Here is a 13,121-nt window from a genome sequence, read left to right as displayed (position 1 = left end):
TCTATCTAGCAAAACAATGGCCCAGTTGTGTGGTGCCCGTAGGGTTGCCAGGTCTCTCTTTGCCACTGGCAAGAGGTTTTTGGGAAGGAGCCTGAGGAGGGTGGGGTTTGGGGAGGAGAGGGACTTCAGTGCCATAGATAGGGTTGCCAGGTGCCCGCTGGTGGCGGGCAACCCCCCGGCAATTTCCCCCTCTGCCCGCCAACCACTTGAGGGTCGGCGGGCAGACGTGCACGCGCTCGTGCATACCACGTCCCCCAATTTAACTATGTGTTGTGTGAAGAAATACATCCTTTTATCTGTTTTGAAACTCTCACCCTCCAGCTTCAGCAGATGACCCCGCGTTCTAGTATTATGAGAGAGGGAGTTCTTTGAGCACTCTTTTTAAGCAGATTTTAGAGGTCGTTAATTCGTAGGGTCGCTGTAAGTCAGAAGTGACGTGACGGCACATGACACTCACAACCCTAAATCGAACTCTATAATGCTATGATTCTATGATCATCAGGATCCACACAGGGGGTGCTGGAAGTGTCCAAAATAATGATGGCTGGAACTTCCATGTGACTCGTATCTCCTTCTTGGTACTTAGTACTTCCTCATCTCTGGCTTGCTACTTTTATCACAGTTAGCTGTGACTTGGAAGCACTTTACACACAGATAATCTAGATCAGTGGTCTTCAGTCATTTGGGACCCGCTTCCAAAATGGGGCCCATTCCCCCCCCCCAATCCATTTTATATGTTTTACTATCATCTGCATATTTCTCTTCTTCCCTCTTGTTCTCCTGTTTCTTTCTCCTTCTGCCTTCCTGTTTCTTCATCTTTCTCCATTGCACTCTGCAAAAGCTCTTCATGGAGTCATTATATTATATATAAGGCTTATATTATATTCTATATAGGGTTGTGCATATTGATAAACCCGAACCAAAAATAAACCCGGAATTAGCCATTTTGGCAATATTCGGGTTTTGGTTTGACCAAACACCAAAACCTGGGGATTTTCCTGAAGCCGAATAGACGATTCTCAAAAAAGCCAAATATTTATTCCCCTTTTTTTGGAGTTTGGCTATTCACCTTTGCTCAGAGGCATGGCTCTGTGCCTTCTTCCATTTTCTTTTTTTTTTTGACTGTTTTTGTCAGGGTTGTATAATTGGAGACAACTTGGTCTGACCAACCATTCAGTGGGTTGATATGGATCAAGCATAAGGGTTTTTTAAAAGACGGGGCTCACCAAGTCCCTTCAACGAAAAAGAACTGGCTTTAGCAGCTGCTCACACCACCAGGCTTCCAAAGGAGACTCCTCACCTGCGCAGATGGCTCTGATATCACCCCCACCCCGAAAACCTGCTGTCAAACTAAAGATTGCCTCGAGTAGAGGCTTTGTTTCCTTGCACCATAACCATCTCTTGAAATCCGATTTTTAATGACCACAATAAAGGATTGTTCATTGGATGTCATTTGCCACCAAAAGAAATGTTTTCCATACCTTATTTTTCTTGCATTTAAGCCTCTCCCCTCAGTTTGGAAGCTAATTTTCATGGACATTATGCTATGCTCCCCAGATATGAAGGGACCCCTCAGACTTTGAAGCCCCAGCCTGCCAATCGGCTCTTTCCACCAGTCCTCAGCAACACTGAACTTCTGAACCTAAAAACTGATGGAGAGCTGAGCTCACAAATGCCTGGAGAATGGCAGCGACCCCTTTGCAGGCCTATAAAATTGGACCCCTTGTCTCAACCTTCACCAAACCTGTGTCCATCTAAGGAGAGTCACTTGCAGCTACGCTGCAAATTTGGGAACTCTACCTCCAAAACTGCCCCCACAGGAGCTTTGAAAAAAATCCAATGACTATAATGGGCCTGAATTTTTCAATAAACCCAGAAAAAATGCAAAATACAAATTTACCGGTATGGGTATTTGGCTTATTCCAGGTTTACCCCCCCTCCCCAAAATCGGGCCCAATAAACCTGATCTCAACATTTACCAATTTTTTTTTTGCACAAACCTAATTCTATAATATGTGTGTGTAAATTGCCAATGAATTGCAGCAGATTTATGGCAACCGCATACGGTTTTCATGTCAAGTGATTAAGCAGAGTGGTTTGCCATTACCGCATTCCCATTATATAATATGCTTATTGTATTATTATTATATAATATAAGACATATTAAGAGATGACTTGTGAACTATGCATTATCAGTTAAAACTTTGAAATAGAGATTCTGAGGCAGAATCTCATATATTCCTGGTTTACTCATCAACTTCTGATTGATTCAAAGCATAAATATAATTTCTTTATTGCTATAACCAAGAATTCTCACCTTCCTGCCATTATCAGCCATTCACATTAACCTTCAAAGTTAATGTTCTCCTGTTTCTCTCTCCTTCTGCCTTTCTGTTTGTTCATCTTTCTCCATTGCACACAGCAAAAGATCTTCATGGAGTCATTATATATAAGGCTTATATTATATAATATGTGTGTGCAATGTGCCATTGAATTGCAGCCGACTTATGGCAACCGCATAGGGTTTTCAAGGCAAGTGATTAAGCAGAGGTAGTTTGCCTTTGTTGCATCCCATTATATAATATAAGCCTTATCATATAATTATATGAAATGCCTTGTGAACTATGCATTATCAGTCAAAATCTTGAAACAGAGGTTCTGAGGCAGATTCCCATACAGTCCTGGTTTACTCATCAACGTCTGATTCATTCAACGAATGTGTAGAATTTCTTTATTGCTATAACCAGGAATTCTCACATTCCTGCCATTATCAGCCATTCACACTAACCCTTCAAGGAGCATATTGCCCTTTTCTGTGAATGAGATAAGATCATGTAATTGGTCAATTTGGTAAGTATGACAGAAACCGCACCTAAAAAGTTGCATTTCCAAAATGTTTTCTTGATGAATTTAGGACTCATTATCTTGGGTATGTATGCTGAAAAAATCTCAGGAATTACATGGTTCGTAGAATGCTATTGCAGGTCACACTTACTATAAACACTTTTATTTATCTTATAAAAATATGTTTCGCCACCACTCCCCATATTCCTATAGATGATCTGCCGTCACTTGACCAATTAGCCCTTAATTTCCTTGTAAAGAGTTGAAAAGGGTTCAGGAGCCACACGCGGCTCTCGAACATGACACCTGGGATTGTCTGAACATTGTTCCCCAATTGTTCCCCTTGCTCCAAGTTGTTGGAATTTAAAAACCAACTCTTCTTCTTCTTCTTCTTCTTCTTCTTCTTCTTCTTCTTCTTCTTCTTCTTCTTCTTCTTCTTCTTCTTCTTCTTCTTCTTCTTCTTCTTCTTCTTCTTCCTCCCATTGCTGTTCCAAGCAGTGGCAGGAAGCAAGCAAGGGTTACCAGCGGGAGGTCCTCTGTCTCAGCAGGGGAACTGCCAACCCTACTTCTTCATGTTGCTCTTGGGGGGTGATTAAATAGGCCTTATCTTGTCCTGGTTAAGCCCTCACTGGAATGTCAAGAGCCCAGACTTTTCAACACACTTAGGATGAATCGGCAAGCACACTGAGGCATCGAGGGATGAAGGGCTGTTTCTCCTACAGTGCATCATTCATTGTATGGTGGGATGGGTTGGGAACACCCTTTGTGTTGAGCAGCATCAACCAAGCCCTTAGTTGCTGGAGTTCCTCATGGAGGGAGGAGGTGAGGCTTAACACCTTTCAGCACAGTTTTGCATGCCCAGGCAAGGGCAAACAAAGCTGCTGGTAACGTTGGTCAAGTTTAGAAGTGGGACTGAGTTGCTGAAAATGTTGGTGGCCAAAAGGCAGCCTCCATTGCAACATGTCCTAAAAGTTGGGTTGCCAACCTCCAGGTAGTAGCTGGAGATCTGCTATTACAACTGATCTCCAGCCGAGATCAGTTCCCCTGGAGAAAATGGCCACTTTGGCAATTGGACTCTAAGGCATTGAATTCCCTCCCCTCCCCAAGCCCCACCCTTCTCAGGCTCTTCCCCCAATATCCCCCACCAGTGGCGAAGAGGGACCTAACAACCCTACCTAAAAGCTAGAGTGAAATTTATGAAGATGCAGGTCAGACATTGAATAAAACCTGGCTGTACCTAGCACCTTAAAGACCAACCACGTTTTTTCAGGGTTTCAGTGAGTCAATGTGCATTTTGTCAGGCACAAATGAGAACGAAGGTCTTAAATGAGCTTTAAGCCCTGAGGTGGATGGCTCAGGTTAGCTGATCTCACAGATCTCAGAAGCTAAGCAGGGTCGGCCCCGGTTAGTGCTTGGATAGGAAACCACCAAGGAAGTCCAGGTTTCTATGCAGAGGAAGGCAATGGCAAAACCACCTCTATAAGTCTCTGGCCTTGAAACCCCTACTAGTTTGTCTTAAGTTCTGTGACTTGACAGCATTTTACACACAAATGAGCTTTAAATTATGCAAGCATATACTCACATACCCTGGACATTTTTGCTACTGGACTGCGTTCTTCTACTACGGACTAACACAGCTACGCATCTGGTTCAACCAACTTGTGTGTTCATTGGGGAGATGTGGTTTCAATTTTATTGCCTGATACAACTAGCAAAGTTTCGCAGATCTTCATGCATAGATGGGCACCGCCTCAGCTCTCATCATTCTGAAGGACAGGAATGTGCGTGCTCTCAAACACATCTGCCTCAATCATCTGTTTAGGGGCACAAGGATGGCTGAAATCTACCATGCGACAAATCTGGAGCACATACACCACTCTATTATGTGTGCAGGAACCGTTCCACAGGATAATGTCCAGTGCCTAATAGAGCAATTCAGAATTACTCCATAGGTCTTAGAAAGTGTAACTGTAGGGTTGCACTGAAAACCATCCTCACTGCATTGGGACACACAGAGAGAGAACCAAGAAGTGATTTCAGGTAGATGGCAAATGAGTGGCTTTTTAAAACACCATGTAGAAGCTTCTTCTTCTTCTGCTTCTGCTGCTGATTCTGATTCTGATTCTGCCATCTAATAGCTAGATGTAATTTAATAGCTAGATATAAGTTGCTTCTGACTCATGGCGACCCTATGAATCAAAGTCCTCCAAAATGTCCTGTCTTTGACAGCCTTGCTCAGATCTTGCAAATTGAAGGCTGTGGCTTCTTTTATAGAGTCAATCCATCTCTTGTTGGCTCTTCCTCTTTTCCTGCTGCCCTCAACTTTTCCTAGCATGACTGTCTTTTCTAGTGACTCTTGTCTTTTCATAATGTGACCAAAATACAATAGCCTCAGTTTAGTCATTTTAGCTTCTACGGTCAGTTCAGGCTTGATTTGATCTAGAACCCACTGATTTGTTTTTTGTTTTGGCAGTCCATAGTATCCATAACACTCTCCTCCAATGCCAAAGGAATTTCAAAGGAATCCACCCTCTTCCTATCAGCTTTCTTCAATGTCCAGCTTTCACACCCATACATTGTAATATGGAATACGATGGCATGAATTAACCTAATCTTGGTGGCCAGTGACACATTCTTACACTTCAGAATCTTTTCTAGCTCCTTCATGGCTGCCCTTCCCAGTCTCAATCTCCTTCTGATTTCTTGGCTGCAGTCTCCCTTTTGGTTGATGATGGAGCCAAGGAATAGAAAGTCTTCAACAATTTCAATGTGGGATAAGGAAATGGATAAACCAGGTGTGTCAAACTCATTTGTTAACGAGGGCCGTATATAACATAAATGTCACTTGTTCTGCCCGGGCCATGCCTCACCAGCCCAGGTTGGGTTCTGGGGGAGGTGGCTGTCTCCGTCCCCCAGATCGGGACTGAGGGGTGGCTGCCTCAATTGGCTCATGGGCTGAATTAGAGCTCTGAAGGGGCTGGATCTGGCCCTCAGACACCCCTGGGATAAACACCTCTGGAATAAACAAACACTGTTGCTTATGTTCCCAGATGTGTTCCTACATCAGACACCTGCGGGAAAAACGAATCCAAATACCACACTGTTATTTGGTGTTCAGGAATATACGGAATACCAATATTTTTTCAGGTCCAATGTAACTTTTTTTTCTTAATTTTTTTTTAAGGAAAAAGGGGAACAAAGGGGGAAAAGGAGGAGACAGGAATATCAGCAGCATGAATAAAAAGTCAAGTATACAAAAACAAATCAAACAGATTACATTGCCATGCTATTAACACTGTTGTGCAATCCAAATAGTTACCAAAATTATAGAAAATGATTCTAACATTTCTAGTCATATAACCAAAAAGTAATTGCCTTATCAAGCAAATCAAGCATACTTAGTTCTTCTACAATCAAAATAGTTGTCCAAGTATAAAATTAACTTGGGTTTCACTACAGTTAATTAGCATCTACTTTCTTATTTTATTTTGGTTAAGATTAAATCTCAACGTATTGATACAATGGTTTCCATTTTTCATGAAACTGCTCATAATTCATATCACTATTTACCATATTAGTCATTTTAGCCATAGTGGAATATTCCATTAATTTTTATTTCCTTTCTTCTATGTCCAAAAGAAGTGCTGGTTTCCATTTCCTCGCTAAAACTATTCTGGCTGCTGTTGTAGCATATTTAAACAGGTCTGTGAATTGTGAAGATAGTTCTGATGGTGTAATACTTAACAACATGCCTTTAGGGTCTAATGGGAATTTTTGTTGGAACATCTTTTGGAGTTTCTGATGTATAGCTTTCCAATACAAGTGCAGCTTGGGCAGTTCCAATATAACTGGATCCTAACAAGATTTTATTTTTTATTTTTGCACATCCTTATTTCAGGGCATCAAACTCTCTATGGGAGCTTGGGCCTGTCTGTCATGCTCACTCTCTGGCATTTGATGAACAAATATGCCTTTGTACCAGTGGGGATGTAGAAACAATCGGGCACGTTTTGCTGCATTGCCCCTTCTATGGCAATCTCAGATGTATGCTCATCACTCCTGTCTTCCAAAAAAAACACAAAAAAACACAAAAAAACAAAACAAAACAAAAGAAACTGCTGGAAGATTGGAGAAATGGTATACTGCCCTTCTCCCAGTGGACTTTGGCCCTGGAAGCACGGATAGACTTGCTAGATTCTGTGCAGCTGCCAGAATCTACCATGGTTCAGTGCTGATTTAGTGTAATGTATATGTTATTTTTGCTCTTACCTGGATGGCTCAGTCGGCCCGGTACTGTACTGGGATAGGGAGACCACCAAGGAAGCCCAAGGTTGTAACACAGAGGCAGACCATGACAAAACACCTCTGTCTCTGCCCTGACCTGAAGGGGTCCTGCTAGCCTGATCTCTTCATCTCAGAAGCTAAGCAGGATCAGCCCGGTTTAGTACTGGGATAGGGAGACCACCAAGGAAGCCCAGGGTTGTAACAGAGGCAGGCAATGGCAAACCACCTCTGTCTCTGCCCTGACCTGGAGGGCCCAGGCTAGCTTCATCTCAAGAGATCTCGAAAGCTAAGCAGGGTCAGCTCTGGTTAGTACTTGGATGAGAGACCACCAAGGAAGTCTAGGCCGGGTTTCTCCACTGAGGCAGGCAATGGCAAACCACTTCTGTATATCTCTTGGCTTAACCTGGATGGCTCAGGCTACCCCGACCTCTTCATATCTCAGAAGATAAGCCAGATCAGCCTGATTTAGTACTTGGATAGGGAGACCACCAAGGAAGCCCAGGGTTGTAACAGAGGCAGGCAATGGCAAACCACCTCTGTCCACTGCTCCAAACCACTGCTCTTAACCACTACACCATGCTGGAAGGGAAGGGGAAACAGGAGAGGAGAGAATCAGGAACATCACCCTGAGCTCGTTGGAGGGCAGATGAAAACAGAAAAGACTTTTCTGCACCTACATCACTGAAGATGTCATTCCTGTCTATTTGGGTTCCAGACCAATGGATCTTCATTTTGCAATATTCTTCTTTTTGGCCTGGAAGAGATGGGTGGGTACCTGTGCTGTTAAAAGAAGCTTTTGCAAAAGGTCCTTTGTCATGTGCAATTTTTAAGATTGGGAGGTTTCCTTTAAAAGAAAAACATAACAAGCAACTGAAAGATGCGTAGGTGTAACAAGGGAGAGATGTTAAAGATAACCCCAGCTTCATACCCTTGGGGTGCCTCATATCCGGAACCCTGTTCGACAAACTGTATAAAAAGAGTGTGAGTCTTGCGCTCCCAAATCTTTTGGCCTTTTTGTGTTTGGTTCCTGCAGGTGATTGGGGTGAGTCTCAGAACAGATTTTTTTTAAAATTATTTGTATCTTGCTCTTTTGCCATCCTGATGGAATATGATGTGGAGCCAGTGTGGTGTAGTGGTTAAGAGCGGTGGTTTGGAGCAGTGGACTCTGATCTGGAGAACCGGGTTTGATTCCCCACTCCTCCGCATGAGCGGTGGAGGCCAATCTGGTGAACCGGGTTGGTTTCCCCACTCCTCCACGTGAAGCCAGCTGGGTGACCTTGGGCTAGTCACACTCTCTCAGCCTCACCTATCTCACAGGATGTCTGTTGTGAGGAGGGGAGGGGAAGGTGATTGCAAGCTAGTTAGATTAATCTTTAAGTGGTAAAGTCGGCATATAAAACCAACTTCTTCTTCTTCGAAGCAGACATTCTCATTCCGGTTACTTTTGCTAGAGAAATCTTGGGCAAAATGTTCCATGTTGCACTAGCCTTTCTTGGCTAAAAACTGTCTTTTTGGAACAATTCTTAGACAAATTCTTGGAAGATAGGTCTATTGATAAGTAGTTAGGGTCATGAATTCAGAAAACTCAGGTTCCATTCCCCATTTATCCATGGAGTGTCTTGGTTGACTTTGGGCCAGTGGTTTGGGGAGGGGCGATGGCTCAGTGATATAGCACAAGGTCCCAGGTTCAATCCCTGGCACCTCCAATTAAAAGGATCAGGTAACAGGTGATGCGAAAGACTTCAGCCTGAAACCCGGGAGAGCTGCTTCCAGTCTGAGTAGACAATACTGAACTTGATGGACCAGTGGTATGGTTCAGTATAAGGTAGCTTTGCGGGTCTGTGTCTTCATTCTCTTTCAGCCTAACTTACCTCACAGGGTGGTTATGATGATGAAATAGAGGAGGTGAGAATGGGGAGGGGCTGTGGCTCAGTGTTAAAGCATCTGCTTGGCATGCAGAAGGTTCCAGGTTCAATCCCCAGCATCTCCAGTTAAAGGAACTAGGCAAGTAGGCAGGAAGTGAAAGACCTCTACCTGAGACCCTGGAGAACCGCTGCTGGTCTGAGTAGACAATACTGACTTTGATGGACCAAGGGTCTGATTCAGTAGAAGGCAGCTTCAATGTGTTCATGTGTGTGACCTAAGGTCCCATCAGCTTCTTGGAGGAAGGGCCGGATGAAAATGTAGTAAAAAGTAAAGTTGGTTGCTACAAGCCGTGTTGTCTCAAAGGACCCTCCAGGTCCAAAACCAGGACATCTCTGAATACCAGATCCCATGAAAGCCAACATGGTGTAGTGGTTAAGAGTGGCAGACTCTAGTCTGGAGAATCGGGTTCAATTCCCCGCTCCTCCACATGAAGCCTGCTGGGTGACCTTGGGCTAATCACAGTTTTCTCCAAACTTCTCCAAAGGCGTCTGTTGTGGGGAGTGGAAGGGAAGGTGATGGTAAGCCGGTTTGAGACTCCTTAAAGGTAGAGAAAAATGGGGTATAAAAACCAACTCTTCTTCAACTCTTCTTCTTCATCATCACATTAACAGTGGAGAAAGGTTCCCACGTTCATTCTATCTTTGAGAGCATCCCAGAAGCGTCTGGGTTGCCCACTGTAGGAAAGACAGCGCCGGACTAGATGGATCCCTTGGTTTGATCCAGTGGAGTTCTTATGGATCAGGAAAAAAATATGCCTGCTTCCACTCCATTCTTCTCTCTGATGGCCTTTCCTTGATCCTTAAAACCAGCGTTTCAAGTATTTATGCCCCATGCTTCTAGTTTGTTAATGGGCAATGCCAGGAATATAATCTGGGACCCTCTGCTTTCAAAGCAGATGCTTTGCCACTGAGCCGCAGCCATGAATAACACACAGGGAAAGCTAGGCCGAGGCTTACACTCACGTTATTGTTGCCAATTATGGGCTGGAAAATTCCTGGGGATTTAGAGGTGGAGCCTAGGGAGGGTGGAGCTTGGGTAGCTGTCATGGTTGGCCATAGTATGATGCCTTAGACCATCTGTGATATCCTGACTACTCTGGTTTTTGAGGACTGAAAGGTTTCCAGTGTACCTGACAGCCTGGCTTGGCATTTCTGTAAATACAGACTGCGGAGTTTTTCAGAGGTCACGCTGTCCCTGTCTGAAGGAGCTCATCTTGCCTGCCGAAATTGTTCATGCCAATGGAGTCACAACATCCTAGCATTAGAATTGCCAACCTCCAGGTACTAGCTGGAGATCTCCTGCTATTACAACTGATCTCCAGCCGATAGAGATCAGTTCCCCCGGAGCAAACAGCTGCTTCAGCAGTTGGACTCTATGACATTGAAGTCCCTCCCCTCCCCAAACCCCGCCCTCCTTGGGCTCCGCCCCAAAAACCTCCCGCCAGTGGCAAAGGGGGACCTGGCAACCCTACCTTGCATGTTGTTCTGTGAAGCTTCGTGGAAAGTTTTCATGAACTTTTAGCTTAAAGGAGAAGGTAGAATCAACGAGAAAGACAGACAGCATGAAATGATGACAAACAATATGGTAAACTTTTATCTTTGCTTGTTTCTTGAAACCTGCCACTCATTTTTATAGGTATATATAATTTAAAAAAACACACAAAAAAAGGATGCAATGCTTTGGATCCTCTTTTCCCCTAGGGTTTCAGTCCAAGGCTGGCTACTGGTGGAAAACTCACTGCCGATCAGGGTACCTTGCCAGCGATTTTATGGGTGATGTGATGATGTCACTTCTGGCATGACCCAGAAGTGACATCATTGCATCACTGGGGATGCTCTAGCATTTGACTCAGACTTTATGGCTTAACCATAGAGTTTTGGCTGAATGCTGGAGTGTCACCTGATGCAATGATGTCACTTGCAGGTGAGTCCAGAAGTGGCATAGTTGTCTCAGGACTAGGGTTGCCAGGTCACTTGGATTAGTGGGCAGTTGGCTACCAATCCATCAGCCGGCTCAGGTCCAACACTATTACATCACTTCTGGTTTACATCACCTGGAAGCGCCGCATCTAGACAGGCTGCTTTACCACTCGAACCCCCCAAATGCTAGCTCATGGCGCGATTACACCCGGAAGCGCTGCATCATGATAAGCCACTTTACCACTCAACCCCCACCCCCCAATCTAGTGATTATTTCACTTTCGGTTTCCACCTGGAAGCACTGCATCGCAGCCCGTTACCATGCGGTGCTTCTGGGTGTAAGCCAGAAGAGATGTAATTGCATTGTGCGTGGCCGTGCATGTGATCCCCACCCCAGCTCCACCCCAAAAACCTCCTGCTAGAGGAGAAGGGAACCTGGCAACACTACTCAGGACACCGCTGATTGTCGCCATTTCCCCCATTCTTCCCCTCCATTTAACCAGTGAACGGCAGCAGGAAGCTAGTTTTCCCTGCCCCACTCGCTTTATCTGCAGTCACACTGCAGCTACCAGGAATGCCATTTTAATGATCAGAAGCAACCCTTTTCAGCTAGGAATTGTGGCCTGGGAGGAGGAGGGACTCCTTCGTTCCCTCATGCTAGGGTAGCCACTTACTCGGTTCTGGTGGGGGACATTCCGGTGATGCTCCTCATCCCTTGTCCAATGTAGTGAAGGGAAAGAAATGGAACGGCATTAATCAACACCTGGATGGACATCATGTCACTCTAGGGATATTCAAATCTCTATGGTAAAGCCATAGAGATTCATCACTTCCTGTTTTGAAACAGGAAGTGATGTCATGATACTCTAGGAATTTCAAAAACCTCTGTCTTTTAAAACTTTATGGCGAAAACCATAGAGAGTTCAATACTTTCTGTTTCAGAGTGACATCATGACCCCAAAAGTTTCAAAACCTCTGTTTCCAAACAAATGGAAAAACAAATACCCATGGGTTCTACATTCACCGAGGTACTGAAAACAAACACATCACACAAGAAATATAATGGAACAGTTTTGAAATGAAAGTGAAAAATTGCACTTTGTGACTAAGACAACAGTTCTTTTTGGATAGCTGCAACCTGTGATCTCTATTTTCTGAGATGCAAAGATAAATCCTCTGTTACTTATTCTTGCAGATTTGCTTGGAGCTCCATGAAGGATGGCTTGCCCATGCCAACAGCGCAAGCAGCCCTGCCTTCCACCTCCAATATTTGGGGGCACTAAAAAAGATGTTAAAGTGTGTCCTCCTCCATGTCCAGAACCCTGTGTTCCAGTCTCTGTCAAGCAAAGCCCTGTGACCGTTTGCCCGGATCCATGTGCTAAAGAGGATCCATGTGTTCCTAGAAGCACAGAGTGCCCTCCCAAGTCTGTGGAGCTATGCCCCCCTCCTGTCTGTGAGCAGCTGAAAAGTCCTCCAAAGTGTGCAGAGGTCTGTCCTCCTAAGTCTGTGCAGCCATGTCCCCCTCCTGTCTGTGAGCAGCAGAAGTGCCCTCCTAAGTCCGTAGTGGTGTGCTCTCCTAAATCCATGGAGCCATGTCCCCCTCCTGTCTGTGAACAGCCACAATGTCCTCCTAAGTCCGTAGTGGTGTGCTCTCCAAAGTCTGTGGAGCCATGTCCTCCCCCTATCTGTGAGCAGCAGAAATGTCCTCCTAAGTCTGTAGTGGTATGCTCTCCAAAGTCCATGGAGCAATGTTCTCCTTCTGTCTGTGAGCAGCTGAAAAGTCCTCCAAAGTGTGCAGAGGTGTGCTCTCCAAAGTCTATGGAGCCATGTCCCCCTCCTGTCTGTGAACAGCCACAATGTCCTCCTAAGTCCGTAGTGGTGTGCTCTCCAAAGTCTGTGGAGCCATGTCCTCCCCCTATCTGTGAGCAGCAGAAATGTCCTCCTAAGTCCGTAGTGGTATGCTCTCCAAAGTCTATGGAGCCATGTCCATGTCCTCCACCTATCTGTGAGCAGCAGAAATGTCCTCCTAAGTCCGTAGTGGTGTGCTCTCCCAAGTCTGAGGAACCATGCCCCCCTCCTGTCTGTGAGCCGCCACAATGTCCTCCTAAGTCCGTAGTGGTGTGCTCTCCCAAGTCTGTGGAGCCATGT

This window comes from Euleptes europaea, chromosome 7, assembly GCF_029931775.1.
Source record: "Euleptes europaea isolate rEulEur1 chromosome 7, rEulEur1.hap1, whole genome shotgun sequence".
Classification (NCBI taxonomy): domain Eukaryota; kingdom Metazoa; phylum Chordata; class Lepidosauria; order Squamata; family Sphaerodactylidae; genus Euleptes; species Euleptes europaea.
Note: the sequence above shows the minus strand (reverse complement) of the source record.